The following is a 14,704-nucleotide window of genomic DNA, read 5'->3' as shown; positions in this document are numbered from 1 at the left end:
CAGCTCTACTGTGTCCCTTTCAACATCTGCAATTGCTCCGTGTACCACAATCAACACACATCTAAAACTAGCAAGGCATATTAGCATATTAGCTTTGGCAAAGCTAGTTTGTTCTCGGTCTACGTCAATCTTTCTATACTATTGCCAGTTTAATAAGGGCAGATTGCAAGCCAGGTGAGCTTAACAGTGGTCATTTTGTTATGATGCTTGTCGTATGTATGTGCAGTACTACAGGTGATCATGAACCATTCACAAGGGAGGTGGGGGAGCATGAGGGAGCACAGGATGTAGGGCTGCTGCATCACTAATTCTCGATTTTGGGTATTTGTTGAGGATGGGGGTGAGGGATGTAGTAGATTTAGAAATATTATATACATTGGAAGGAAAAACCCCTAAAAGGATGGTGCATTCTAGATGTTAGATGTGTTTAGACTGGGTAAGTTAAGGAGAAGTGGTACCAGAATTTCATTGTCAGACTATCTTGGGGCAAATGTCTTGTCTTAAATAACAGACACAAAAATATGGTCCCATTAGATTTAATAACAGAAAATCTACAACCAATGAGACAATATGTTTGTAAAAGATATTTAGGATCCGATTCGAGTTTAGTAGATGAAATACTCCATCAAAAATATGACAGGCTATCCCATCCGCCTTATTACAAGTTCCGTAGCGCAGTATTCACTTGTAATGTGGCAGTTGAGATATCTGTAGGGTGTCCAGGCTTCCTGATTTGCCTGGAAAGTCCCGATTTTCGCCCACTGTCCTGACAGATTTTGGCTCATGTCCTGGTTTTTAGAGGGGATCTACTGAAAACAGTGATAGGCACTTTTTTGGATGTTCTAAAGCAGCTCCTATAAGAAATTAAATTAATTAATTAGGTATGATGCTGTTTTTAGAAATGACAATTTATGTATTTCCTTAGTGCCTCTTCTGTGTTCCTATGTTGATGGGAGCTGTCATTCTACCCCGCTCCTTGGATGTAAAATGTGAGTCCTTCTTCTATTTTTTGCAAAATGTCCAAGTTTTAGCTTCTCAAGATCTGATCACCCTAGATAGCTGTCATCTTTGTGAAGGGACATGCCATCTGCCAAAATCCAAATCAAGCTCTCTTAGTTCACAATATGTATGCCAAACGATATTTATGTATATCAAATATTCTGACATCCTGCGAATAAATAACAATGCAAAGATGTTATACCAAACAGCGGAAAAAAATTTGGTTAGAAGTCAAGATGGTTGTTCTCAGTGCTACTAACTTGTTTTAAATGAGCCTCTGTTGCTTATGTGAGGAGCGTTTGATCACAGACCATTACACCTCGTTATAACGTGTGGGTCATAGGACCACAAGGGACCTGGCAACTGTCTGAAATGAGCTTCACATCCCATATCTAAATAAACCTGCGAACAAGGAGAAACATTGGCACTCGCATGAGAGCATGTAAAAAGTATTTGCTCCGTTAGAGTATTGGTTTAGCGCCCAGTGAGAATGCAACATCATTCAGCACTTGCGGTGCTTTTGAAGATCCCATGCACAGCTGTGTAGCGTGCCAGTAGTGAACTCCTGCTTTGTTATACCCTCTCCATGGTTGTAGGCAATCGGCTTCGACTGGGGCCTATGACTGGGGATTGGGGCCTATGACTGAGGCCTATAACTGGGGGCTGGGGCCTATAACTGGGGGGTATAAAATGGGGGCTGGGGCCTAGAGCCGGGGGAACAGGGCCCTATAACTGGAGACTGGGGCCTATGACTGTGGACTGGGGCCTATAACTGGGGACTGGGGACAATAACTGGGGGCTGGGGTCTATAACGGGCTGGGGCTTTTAACTGGGGATTGGGGCCTATAACATGGGGGCTGGGGCCTATAACTGGGGACTGGGGCCTATAACTAGGGCCTGGGGACTATAACTGGGGACTGGGGCCTAGAACGGGGGGGGGGGGGCTGGGGCCTATAAAATGGGGGCTGGGGCCTAGAACGGGGGTGTGTGGCTGGGGCCTATAACTGGGGTCTGGGGCCTATGACTGTGGACTGGGGCCTATAACTGGGGACTGGGGCCAATAACTGGGGGCTGGGGCCTATAACGGGACTGGGGCCTATAACTGGGAATTGGGGCCTATAACATGGGGGATGGGGCCTATAACTAGGGCCTGGGGTCTATGACTGGGGGCTGGGGCCTATAACTGGGGGCTTGGGCCTATAACTAGGGACTGGGGCCTATAACTGGGGTCTTGGGACTATAATTGGTGACTGGGGCCTTTAACTGGGGCGCAGCGCCTTTCGCAAGTCGGCAGCAGGCTATAAGAACAAAATGCGAAAAACAACTCTTGCACAAAGCAGGCTCGTGTGCTCAAAAACCACCCAATATGTAGTGTCAAATAAAGAGATGTGAACCCGCTTTGAAAGGCGAGGTGAAGGGGACAATCGTTCCAGATCATAAAGCTTAAGAAGTCGCCATAGGAAACCAGTGGCATAGAAAAACAATGCTCTCCATGAATATGGATCACTAGAATGGATGGATTGGAGACACATGCATGCGAATCATTGTGAAATATCAAAGAAACACACGAAAAAGCGCCACGACTCTGTCAGAACATTCCTGCAGCAGTGAGAAATAAGCAGACGTGCTAGTGTAAACAGCTGGATTTTAGCACATTCTAACCTGTCTTGTGTGTATAGTGGGTTCTGTGTTGGTGGCAGTCGATGGAGTAAGTGGTAAAGGAACACAACGTCAGCCTGAATGAGGAAGTGTAACTGTCAATAAAGGAATATAGTCTGCATATCTAAGAGTGTAAATGAGAAACGTGGACATTTTCTATAAGTAGACTGTGAACGAGATAGACGTGACCATAGACCGGACCTTACATTTTATATTGGAAATTAGAACACGTACATAAAGTACATCAGCTAAGTAAGCATTGCCTCTGCCCTCCTGATATGTGCAATTTATTATCAACATTTCAAGTCGGATCCAACACCTCAGTTATTGTTCTAGTTTATTTATAGCGGTCTGTAGAACTGTTGTAGGGTCCTGCAAGAATGTTGCCATAATCCCATTAACATATGTTGAATAAAGATTTTACACTGCCGATGCTCTATACATACCCAATAAAATAACATGTAGACTAACTCCGTACGACCGATTAGATCAAATCTTGCACATATTTTTTTTACCGCACATAGAAAAGTGAGTTGAAAAAAATCAACTTTATTAATAATCAGATGGACTTCTGATTTGGCGTTAGGACCACCGACCAGTGCATGACGACCTACTGGTGGCTTTTAATATATTCAATATTGTGGCTCAGGAGTGGATCAAACAAAGGACCAGTGGATCAAATAAAAGACTATAGTCATACACTGACTGGGGCCACATACAGATGATGATATACATAGAGATCCAGTTAAAAGTTAGGGTAGATGCTGTTGCACAACAAGACGTGCTGTAAGAATGGACTGAAGGGCGTAAATGCTCTTCTTCCTTTTTAAGTCTAAGCTTATCAGACAGTGCAGCTGTCTGGTTTGCTATAGACATCTTGGAGACATTCAGAAACCTTACCTGGGAGTGCATTCCGCCTGTTGTTTACCATTGGTTTAGTGATTTGTAACTCTCATTTTCTGGCTTTGTTTTAGGCTGTCCAGGTTCAGTTTTTCCCTCCCAAGGAGAAAGCCTTTTCACACTATTGCTCCTTCTATTCTTGTACGAGTGCTCCTCTTTGTGAACAGGCCTTTAAATCTTCTTCTTATCTTGTCACATTTGCTGTTCAAAGACAGAGGTCAAATGTCAGGCTCTGTCTTTCGAGGGAGCTTGGTGTTTACTATTCTTTCTCTGACTTAAAAGTGCCGCATGAAATCTACTTGCCCTGACCTGTAGCTGAGAGAGAAGCTGTCCTGCATTGCTGGGGTACAACAACTCCCGCAACCCATCGTTTTGGGAGATCATGCATTTAAGCACGCCACTGCCTTATGGCCCACATAGCCGCATGAAATCTACTTGCCCTGACCTGACCTGCAGCTGAGAGGGAAGTCGTCCCGCATTGCTGGGGAACCACAACTCCCGCCACCCATCGCTTTGGGAGCTCGCACATTTAAGCGCGCCACTGCCTCGTGGCCAGCGTAGCCACGTGAAATCTACTTGCCTTGACCTGACCTCCAGCTGAGATGGAATCCATCCCACATTGCAGGGAAACCACAACTCCCGCCACCCATCGCTTTGGGAGATCACACATTTAAGCGCGTCACCACCTCGCGGTGCAGGACATGAGCGGAGATATGCCAGGGCCGCGTCCGGGCGAAGCCCGGGCCAAGGGCAGGCCCGTCCACACCTGTCGGATCCCGGGCTGGGCCAACTTTCTGATGTTGTGTACATTATCACCTGTCCCTGCAACCTACGGTATATAGGTATGACCACTCGGAAAGTCAAACAACAGATATGTGAGCATAGGAGTAACATCAGATGCAAAAAGACCATCACAAAAATGAGCAGACATTTTTTGGCCAGCAATCACACCACCAATGACCTAAGGTGGTCAGTGATAGAACAAGTCACCGGAATGACCAACCTGACTAGCAGATTGTTTGAAAAGGAGCAGCGTTGGGTCTATAAACTGGGCACTCATCTGACTGGCCTAAATGATGACATTCCCTGGAACTCAGTGTTAAGGTGAACCCGTAGAACCCATGACAATTCCACTTAAACATGGCATAACATGTAACATTTATTTATTTATTTATTTATTATGAAGCTTATAGAGCGCGCGGCTACCTCCAGCGGGGGTGTCCCGGCGCTAAGACTACATGTTTATCACAGAGAGGGTTTGCCTAGTTCATGTCCATCCGAAAGAAGAGCAAGGGCTGCAGGGGACCTTGCTAGTTAGTGCTTGGAAAACAGCCAAGTTTTCAGTTTGCGACGGAAGACTTGCTCAGATTCGGTGAACCTAAGGTCTAAAGGTAGGCTATTCCAGAGCTTGGCGGCCGTGACGGTGAAAGTTCTGCCGCCAGTACGCGTGAGCCTGAATCTGGGGTCGATCAGTAAGCGTAGACTATTGGATCTCAGATGCCTTACTGAAGAGGATATCTTAAGCCTTTTGCTCAAATAGCCTGGGCCAGTGCCATTGATTGCCCGGAAGGCAAGGGTCAGTACTTTGAAGTCAATGCGACGGGCTATGGGGAGCCAATGTAGCTCATCTCGGTACGCTCTGACCGAGTTGCGGGTGGGGATGTTACCAATGAGCCTTGCTGCTGCGTTCTGGATAATTTGAAGTCGGTCAATGAGATATTGGGGGGCGCCGGCATATAGGCTATTGGCATAATCAAGGTGTGCCGTAATGAGTGCCTGGACCACCGTTTTACGGGAGGACTGGGGGAGATAGGGAAAGATCTTCCTGATCATACACAATTTATTAAAACAAGCCGCCGTAACTTTATTGACCTGGGTTTTCCCGGACAAGGTGTTGTCAAATATGAAGCCAAGGTTGCGGGCAGATTGCACTGGTGTGGGTGGTGGATTGAGGACGGTGGGTCACCATAAAGTTGCAGGGGGAGTAGATTTCTGGTTAAGAAAGAGAACCTCAGTTTTATCAGTGTTGAGGGCAAGATGATTGGCAGCCATCCAAGTGCAGATGTTGCCAAGGCAGTTTCGAAAGTTGGAGAAGAGGGTGTCTGAATGGTCTCTAAATGAAAAAACAACCTGGGTATCATCAGCGTAAGAGACCACTCTGGCTCCCCAAGACTCAACTACCTTGGCAAGAGGGGCCAGATAAACATTAAACAATAAAGGGCTCAAAGCTGAACCCTGAGGCACACCACACAGGAGGGGTTTGTCTTCGGATTGAAATGGGTGTAGCAGTACCCTTTGGGTCCGTCTGGACAGAAAGGATTTGATCCATGCAAGGACTGTGCCATCAATCCCCAGCTGTTGTAGTCGAGCTGTAAGAATGACATGGGATACCGTGTTAAATGCAGCGGATAGGTCGAGGAGGACCAACATGGCCTCCTCTCCCCTATCCACTGATTCCCTGATTGTCTCGGAGACTTCCAGCAGCGCAGTCTCGGTGCTGTAACCGGTTCGAAAACCGGATTGAGAGTCGTGAAGCAGTTTATTTGTTTCTAAATACTGGGCCAGTTGTTTCTGAACCACTTTCTCCAACACCTTGGCGGGTTTAGGCAGGAGCGAAATGGGTCGGTAGCTGCAGAATTGAGAGGGGTCAGCATTGGGTTTCTTCAGGATGGGAAGTAACCTGGCCTGTTTCCAAACTGAAGGAAAATGACCGTGGGTCAGGGAGGAATTCCAGATGGAGAGGAGGGGATTAATTAGGACAGGGGCAAGATTGCCCATCACTTTAGCAGGGACTGGGTCTAAAGGTGAGCCAGATTTGACTTTACGAAGTAGTGATAGGGCGGAGTCAAAAGTTAGTTCACTAAAGGAATTAAAGGAGCAGTGTGTGGGGTGTGGAACATCTGAAGGTGGGTTGGGAGAGACAGAGACAAAGGAGGAGGCGAGTTTGATGATTTTGTCCTGAAAAAAGTCAGAGAGTCCGTTGCATAGGTCTTGGGTAGGAATGCATTGGGTTTTCATGGCAGTAGGGTTAACAAAATCCTTCACAATAGTGAAGAGAGTTTTGGAAGAGTTCTGCGCCTGTTGGATGAGGTTTGAGAAATAGGTTCTCATCGAGGAGCGTTTGAGTGTTTGAAATTTGTTTAGAGCAGATTTATATGCCAGTTTGGCCACAGGGTCATAATTCTGGCACCATTTGCGTTCCATCTTTTTGCATTTACTCTTTTCCTCTCGTAGCAAGGGGGAGAACCAAGGGGCCGAGGGACAAGATCTGGCAGACGCCAGGGGAGTAAGAGGGGCAATGGAATCCAGAGCAGAGGTGAGGGCAGAATTGTATCTTGCCGTTTCCTTGTCCAGATCTTCCGACTGATTAAAATTGTACTGAAATCGGGAGTCAATGGCCTCGCAGGTGACCTTGGTCCATTTACGACCACTGTCTCTGTTGAGGGAAGAGGGAGGGGGGAGGGGAGGAATGGTGATAAGAAAGGGGATGAGGAAATTGTCTGACCATGTAAGGGGGAGGGAAGGAAGGACAGAGATGCCAGGATGATTTGAAAAAATAGGATCAAGTGTGTGACCTGCTTTGTGCGTGGGGCCTTTGACTAATTGAGGCAAGGTAAGTCCTTGTAGGGTTTCCAGAAGTGAGGATGGATGCTTGAGCACAGGAAGAGTTGTCAATATGGAGGTTAAAATCTCCCAACACTGTAAAGTGGGAGTGTTTAAGAGAGAAGTCCGCAATGGAGTGTATCAGGGCATTGAGAGAGGGTGCAGTAACGGGGGGGGGGGGGGGTTATATACCAAGATACCGGCAAAGATAGTACAGGCGGAGTCCTTAATTGTGAGATACATGGCTTCGATAAGACTAGGGTTAGCAATTTTACATTACTATCATTGATTCCACCCAATCACACTATATACAGCTTGGGGCCTGTCTGGATTCACTTTGGCTACTACCAACTGTATAGTTGGGCATCACCGGGCTCCCAGAGCTCCACACTCATATGATTGCTGATTACTGAACTTTGGCCATATAGAAGCTGAGGAATCTCATTATTCGTTCTACAAACATGTGAAAACTCCTCAGTGTTTGTGTACACATAATCGCCAATGTTCGTTTAACTGCTGTCTAAAGACTTAAAGATTCAAATTGGGTGTAATTATTAGACTGGTTTCCCATGGTCGATAAAGTATGCTAACACATAACGCATTCGTTGACATTGAGTTGCTGTGAACACCACCGGCTTTCCCTACGTAATCGCACCCTTCACCGTTATGATGACTCGTTGTGAACACCACCGGTCCTTCCCACACAATCGCTCCCTTCCGGGTAACTTACACCGGGACCCATGCGGCCAGAGGATTGCTGAAAAGTTAGCTTACAACATTGGTTGCGGTGTCAACAACTACCGGGACAATAAAGTTTACAGTAATGCTGTTAATTCAACCCACGATCGTGCTGTGGGATGTCTCGGTTAGAACGTCATTTCACGGATCAACGTGTGCATAGACTATCATTGACGAGCCTTGTTACAACGTCATTACACGCATCACCATGAGCATAGACTCTCATTGGTTATGCTGGACATCCAGGCCCCCTGAGCTGCTTGGCCACGCCTACCAATAGCGCGGACCACGCCCAACCCGGAAACTGACTGAGTAACGCGGCGAGGCTTCATAACCGTTTTTATCTTCGGGGTCCAGTCTGAGGAGTAGCTAGGTGCCACATTGTAGCCGGGCTTTGAGGGCGTAAGTTTCCACCGCTTGCAGCTGCAAATCCACTGCCATTCCGAGATAAGTACCCTCTTAGATAAGTAAACTTCTAACTCCTCGCATTGCTGTGCTTATGTGTTTTTGGCCTACAGGGTGTGCCAAGTAAGCCTCCACCCCCCTCCTGTGACCCATGGTGCATTTTGCATTTAACCAAACAGTGAGACATTTTAATAACCATCTTCCGCCAGTGATGGGTGGGGTCACAGACCTTTTGGTCTATTGATCCTACCATAGGAGTAGACTACTCCAGTGTTTTTAAACCACTATAGCTTTCTAGCTGTTTTTAGTACACTTCTAGTTCACGCCACCCCTAAGTACTACTGGTATCTTCCCTAGGGGTATTGAGGTTGGTGATAACTATATTGTTTATGCGCCATCCACGATTTTCCCACATGTTTGGAGCACCAAAGATGTACGCTTTAGACCAACAACTTAATGTGTGTTTTGTCTTTTATGTATGTCTGTTCTTTTTTCCTTAGGTGCAGAAATCCTCCTAAACCAGGAGTTACCAGGAATGAGCAATTGCTCCTTCCACTTTTGCATTTTTTTTTTTCACCTTTAAAAATATTTTCACTTGCACGTCCCTAGGTAAGGGTGAGCCTTAGGGTGCTCATACCACCAGGGTTTATCACACTACATGAGTCCTGAAGAATGCCTGGTAAACTTACACCGTTTCATAGGCTGAAACATGTCGACTGATATTAATACTAATTGGAATTAACCAAACCATTTTTATTTGGCTAAAATTCCTAACACATAACTTTTTATCTGTGTCTGAGGGATCTATTATTAAAGTATTTTTTGATACTCATTAGACACTTTTAAAGTATTCTCACTGCACGCCTATTTCACGAAACCCGCTCCGCAGTAAATCTGGCTTCGCAGCACACCAAAAAGGTACTCGACCTTTTTGGTGGGGCCCGATGATGAAGCATGACACCGACTAGGTCAGTGTGTGAGGGCTTTCTTACCTACCTAAGTTGGGTCAGGTAATATCTATTCTCCTATTTTCTGCTCCTTCATGTGGTTGCTGTCATACCACTGACCTCTTTTCTTTTGTTGGCCAACTTTCTGACATCCAGTATTACAGGACTTCAAGGTCATACTCACTAAGCTACTGTTTACTGTAGTGTTGTCCTTTGTTATAAACCCTACATCTTATGAGTCATGGTTAAGCGGAAGGCCCTGTTTGAACAGGGAGGGACTAGCAGGTACACGCATTCCTGATGAGGGTAGGGTCGGTATTGACTCATGAGATCGAATTAATAGAGAGACGCCTCTCTTTGGATTCCTTGATTGCCCAGAAGCCCTCTTCACTTGGCTGTAATTTGGGGGGTAGTGTACCACTAATTTCTTCCTCAGCATCACTGCCTTCCCTTTTCGTCCCGCTTGTACCAACTGTGGCCCCGGCTGTTTCTTCTTCCCACTCTGGTGAACCTCCAACTAGATCGAAGACAGCAACAAAGGGCCAGGTTTCAACTGTCTCACTGGATAAAAATAGTGAGTCTCCAGGGAAACAAAGACGGTCTGGTGCCTCGGTGAAGCAGCTGACTTGATCAATCAAACAAAGAAGAAATGAAGGAATTGAACTTGGAGTAAAATCCACCTTATGTCCCGCGGGTAACGAGGATTCTGCCTCTTTGTTTGCCCATGGAGCGGCCGATGATACTTGGAAGAGACTAAAGACATTAGTCATCAAACTGCTGAACCCATTGTTAGTTCAATTATCGAGAATAGAGGAGCGACTGTCACATATTGATAGGCTGGGCCGACCATCCCTCCATCAAACAGTAGGACCCCCACCCTGCTCGTGTTTTGGAGCTTGTGTTGGGGTTCATCCAACTCAAGGGGGAGGGGTGGGTTCTATTGATCTTATTACCAGGGAGGGTAATTTGAATACTGCTAGCAATGGGAGTAACAGGGTAGCCACCCTTCATGAGGATTCTCAATTGCCGCCCTCTCATCCAGCACAACACTACTTGACACAGGGCAGAGAAAATGCCCCCCGGTTGTACTCTTCTACCCACCGAATGACCTAGGTAGTAACACTCTAATAATAATAATAATAATAGACTTTATTTTGATATAAAATATCCTTAAAAGAACACCACAATGATTCCGACAACAGTACACGTTATTAAGAAAAAACAAACCAATAAAACAACAGTGGTTAAATGAAGATCTTCCAAATCGCGCTATGCGGGTTCTTATTACATATGGGTAATTAAACAGCACGGTCAGCATAGCTTTAAACAGAATATTAAAACAGAAGAGGTTTGTGATACTGACAATTAGCAATGTTGGGCTTGTAAAAGCAATCTGATGTTCAGCAAATAACTACGGGTTATGATAAAATAAAATCAGATAAAACTCAGCAGCAAACACATCAATAGCAGGGGGTTATGATAAAATGCGATCAAATAAGCACAGTTTTAGCAGCTTAGACATAGAGTGCAATTTAATTTAAACTATTGCTTAAAAAGGAGAAGCATGCATAAAATTACGATATGCAGAGCCTATATAGGTTGTAAGGCCTATGTTTAAAGCTATATTTTCAGGGTTCAGAGCTACAATAATTGCCTGTCTGCAGGTAAAAATACCCAACCTGTTCCACTCCGTTTTCAATTTACGTCTGCGCTGTGACATAAGGGCGGGGCAAAGACAGACCATGTGCTCCAAGGTTTCATCCGTCTTGCCGAACCCTCTGCACAATAAAACGTCTGACATACGACGCCAAGAGGGCAAATCTTTTAAGAATTGCCAGTCACCCAATCTGATAGCCATGAAGCTAAGTTTTAAATACAGGGAATAAGTGCAGGACAGGTAGATAGCAGGAGGTAGCCTCCCATAAGAATTCATAACTGCCCATTCGTGTCTGCGTTTGGCAAAATGGGCTTTGTCAGTGATGAGGGAACTTGTTCTGAAACATTTCTTAATGCTCCTTTTAAATGCTGTTGTGCTAGGGTTGAGGGCCCATAGGTCGCCGGCAGACATTTCGCGGATGGAATCCTTAAAAAGGCGACCATACGAGCCCCCTGGATTATTCTCGGTAATGTCTAGCCAAACTAGTGACTCTAGTGAGCCTATGTCTGCTTGTCTAAGTTTATGGCAAAGGTTTAAGTATGAGCCGATGTTAGAGACTTCATAATTTAATAAGCCCAGTTCTAATCTGATCTGGGCAGCAGATGCATTTTTTGGCAAATGGAGGACTTTTTAATAAATTTTGGTCACGTGTTGGTTTAAGTTGGTGTTTAGATTACCCCTGAAAATCTCAATGCCGTATGACAAGGACAGCCCAATTTTTGCTCTCATGACTTCCAGTAAAGGTAATAAACTTGGGCCAGACAAATTTTTTGAGAGCTTAAAGAGGGTCACCTGTAAGATCATGGCTTTTACTGGTATCTCACTGCGCTGTTTGACAAAGTTACCCCTAGAGTCAAAGTTAACCCCTAAGTATTTATATGTGCCTCCTGTCGCAAGGCTCTTATTGTTATACGACCAGCCTCTGCCAACGTTACATTTTCTTCCAAAGGTAACCACTTGGGTTTTCTTTAGGTTAACCTCTAATTTATTCGCGGTGGTGTAGTTGTATAATTCATCCAAGAGCCTTTGCAACCCTACCCGTGTAAGACTAAAAAGAACCAAGTCGTCGGCGTATAGAAGATTGCTTATTGGCGAACCACCCATCTTAGGTGGATGACTGTTTCTTTCATCTAGAACAGCCGACAAATCTGCTATGAACAGATTAAAAAGAAGTGGGGCCAGCACACATCCCTGTTTGACACCTCTTGTTGTCATGATTTTCCGAGAGAGATGTGTGCCAAACTCAGACTTCACTTGAACCCATGTGCCTGAGTGTAATTGAATAATCGCCTCCAGGAGTTTTTCTGGGATCCCCCATTTTTTTAGCTTTTCCCATAGGACAGCCCTGGGAACCCGGTCGAAGGCGGCTTTAAAATCAACAAAACAACAAAAAACAGCCCTGGATGTAGAACATGCTTTGTCAACAATTATGGACAATGTCAATAAGTTAGTCAGAGTGCCAGATTTGGCGGTAAAACCGGTTTGATTCATTGGAATCAGGTTCTTCTGTTCCGCCCATGATGTTAGCACCTTCAAAAGAATACCTGAGTAGTGCTTAGCCTCGATGTCTAAGAGAGCAATTAGTCTGTAGTTGTTTGGAGAGGCGTGGGAGCCTGATTTGTAGATTGGATGAATTATTGCGCCAAGCCAAGAGTCCGGAATGTTTGAAGTTCTTAGTGCAAAGTTGAAAAGATTAGTTAGATGTCCCAACCAAAGAACTATATTTGATTTGAATAAGTTCTGTGGTAGGCCATTTGGACCCGGAGCTCCATTCGATCTTGCTTTTAACAATACTTTAGTGACCGTTTCTTGGGTGGTCTGCAAGTCATCGCTGCAGGGGTCTAAACAGCCAGTGGGCCTGCTCCAGCTTTTACTCGGGCTTATTTCCTTCAGGTTGGGAGCGCATGTTTCTGAAGGCACTATTGCCTCTGGGGACCTAAAATGGTCTGTAAGGAAGGCAAACCAGTCGGCTTCTTGAATGTTTGCTGACCCAGAGCTGAATGAGCTAGAGTTGTAACGATTGATTAAAGCCCAGAATTTTCTTGCGTTTTTGTTTTTACTCTCCCATATTAGCTTGCACCAGAATTGACTTTGGTGGAGTCGTTTATTTTTTTGTATGGCCTGCCTAAATGATTTTTGAGCAGTTTTGTACGCATTTAGGTGCTCGTTGTTTCCTGGGGATTTTGTAAGAGATCAGCAAGGCACTGTTTCTGGATTTCTTCAGCACCCTTGTTTGGTTTGAGATTGAGAACTGGCGACTGGAAGAAGCCTTGTGAAAATGCTGTTTGGCTGGGAAGAGAGTTATCAATTGTGAGCAAAGCGACGACCATGCGACAGTAGGGGAAAGCTCCAGGTCAGTTCCGCCTGTTATGAGAGCCAGACTTGCCTTCATGACATTAGGGCTTATGTCTTCACTCCATCTTAGGCGCTTCAAATTTTCACTGTACGTTCCTGTGCATGTTGTTGAGGCTGGTTTATGGTACTCTGGCTTTACATTGAGGGTAACGGTCTGGGGACGGTGGTTGCTTTCCATTCGAGGTTGAATACTGAAATTGCCCAGATGTTTGAGCAGGGCTAAGTTACAGATGGTATAATCTAAATAAGATTGTTTGCGGCCATTTGTCCAGGTCCATTTTGGTGGAGTATCATTCATTGATCTGCCATTCATTACCATAAATCTAGCACTGTAAAGTTGCAGCACGCACAGTTCTCCCAGATCGCAGTAGGCTTGGTTTGGGGATTGGACTGTGCCTCTGCCACAGTGAATGTGAATGGGAAAAGCCCTTCGTGGTCAGCAGTCTTGCCCTGAAAGAGGTTGGTGTTAAAGTCCCCTGAAACTATACAATCAGAATAAGGTTGATCCGCAGCCAGGTCGCTCACAATTTTCATTAAGCGGGTTAGATGGACCTTTTTTGTGCGCGTACTCGGGTTAATGTAGATGTTGAGAAGTAGGAATGGACGTTGTTTGCTCCATGAGTCGATTTTGACACCAAGTAACCAGTCTTCGTCAAAGTTTAATGGCGTAATCAGGCCTTTTAAGTTGTTTGAAACATAGATCGACAGGTCCCCTTTAGGGTGGCCATAGGGGCAGTCTCTAATTGCCCGTTTCCAGAATTCAATGAAGCCAGTCACAGGACAATTTTGGGTTGCCCATGTTTCTCGAAGAGCTATTACAGTGTGTCCAAATATGAAGGAGTGCGTCTCTAAGTTGATAATTTTATGTTGGAGACCATTAATGTTCCATGAACACAATGTAAAAGAGGAATCTGGCTAAGGGTTTAAGGGATTTGCAGGTGGAAATACTTGAGGTCTTAATTGGAGCAGGGCCTTGCGGTTTGGGGGTGCAAGAGGTGCTTCGCATGGTCAATCTATTTTCTTACAAGACATGGCAGCTGGAAGCCATCCCCAATCTTGGGTTTTGTCAAAGTTAAGGTCTGCACTCGTGGAGTTTATGTTCAATTCTGTTGTTCCTAAGGCATTTTTTTAAATTGAATATGGCCTGGTTTTGACTCCAGTTCTAGGGGATTCGGCTTTTAGCAGGGTGACTGGCTGGTTTAATAGCGCGGTGGGGTAACCTGGAGTGGAATAGGGATACATTTTGATGTCCCATTCCCGGAAGGTAACCTTATGTTCTAAGAATGCTCGTGCCCAAGTGGTGGACCTGAATGACACCAGAGTTACCTCAGAGGGTTGTGTGCCTCTTGGTGGGAGAAATTCAATGGACTCAATATCGTCCGATGTAAGGGCCTCAAAACCCGGGGCACCATTCGCAAGTTTTATTATATTTGACCTGTTG

Source organism: Lissotriton vulgaris, chromosome 6, assembly GCF_964263255.1.
Source record: "Lissotriton vulgaris chromosome 6, aLisVul1.2, whole genome shotgun sequence".
Taxonomy (NCBI): Eukaryota; Metazoa; Chordata; class Amphibia; order Caudata; family Salamandridae; genus Lissotriton; species Lissotriton vulgaris.
This window is presented reverse-complemented; position numbering follows the sequence as displayed.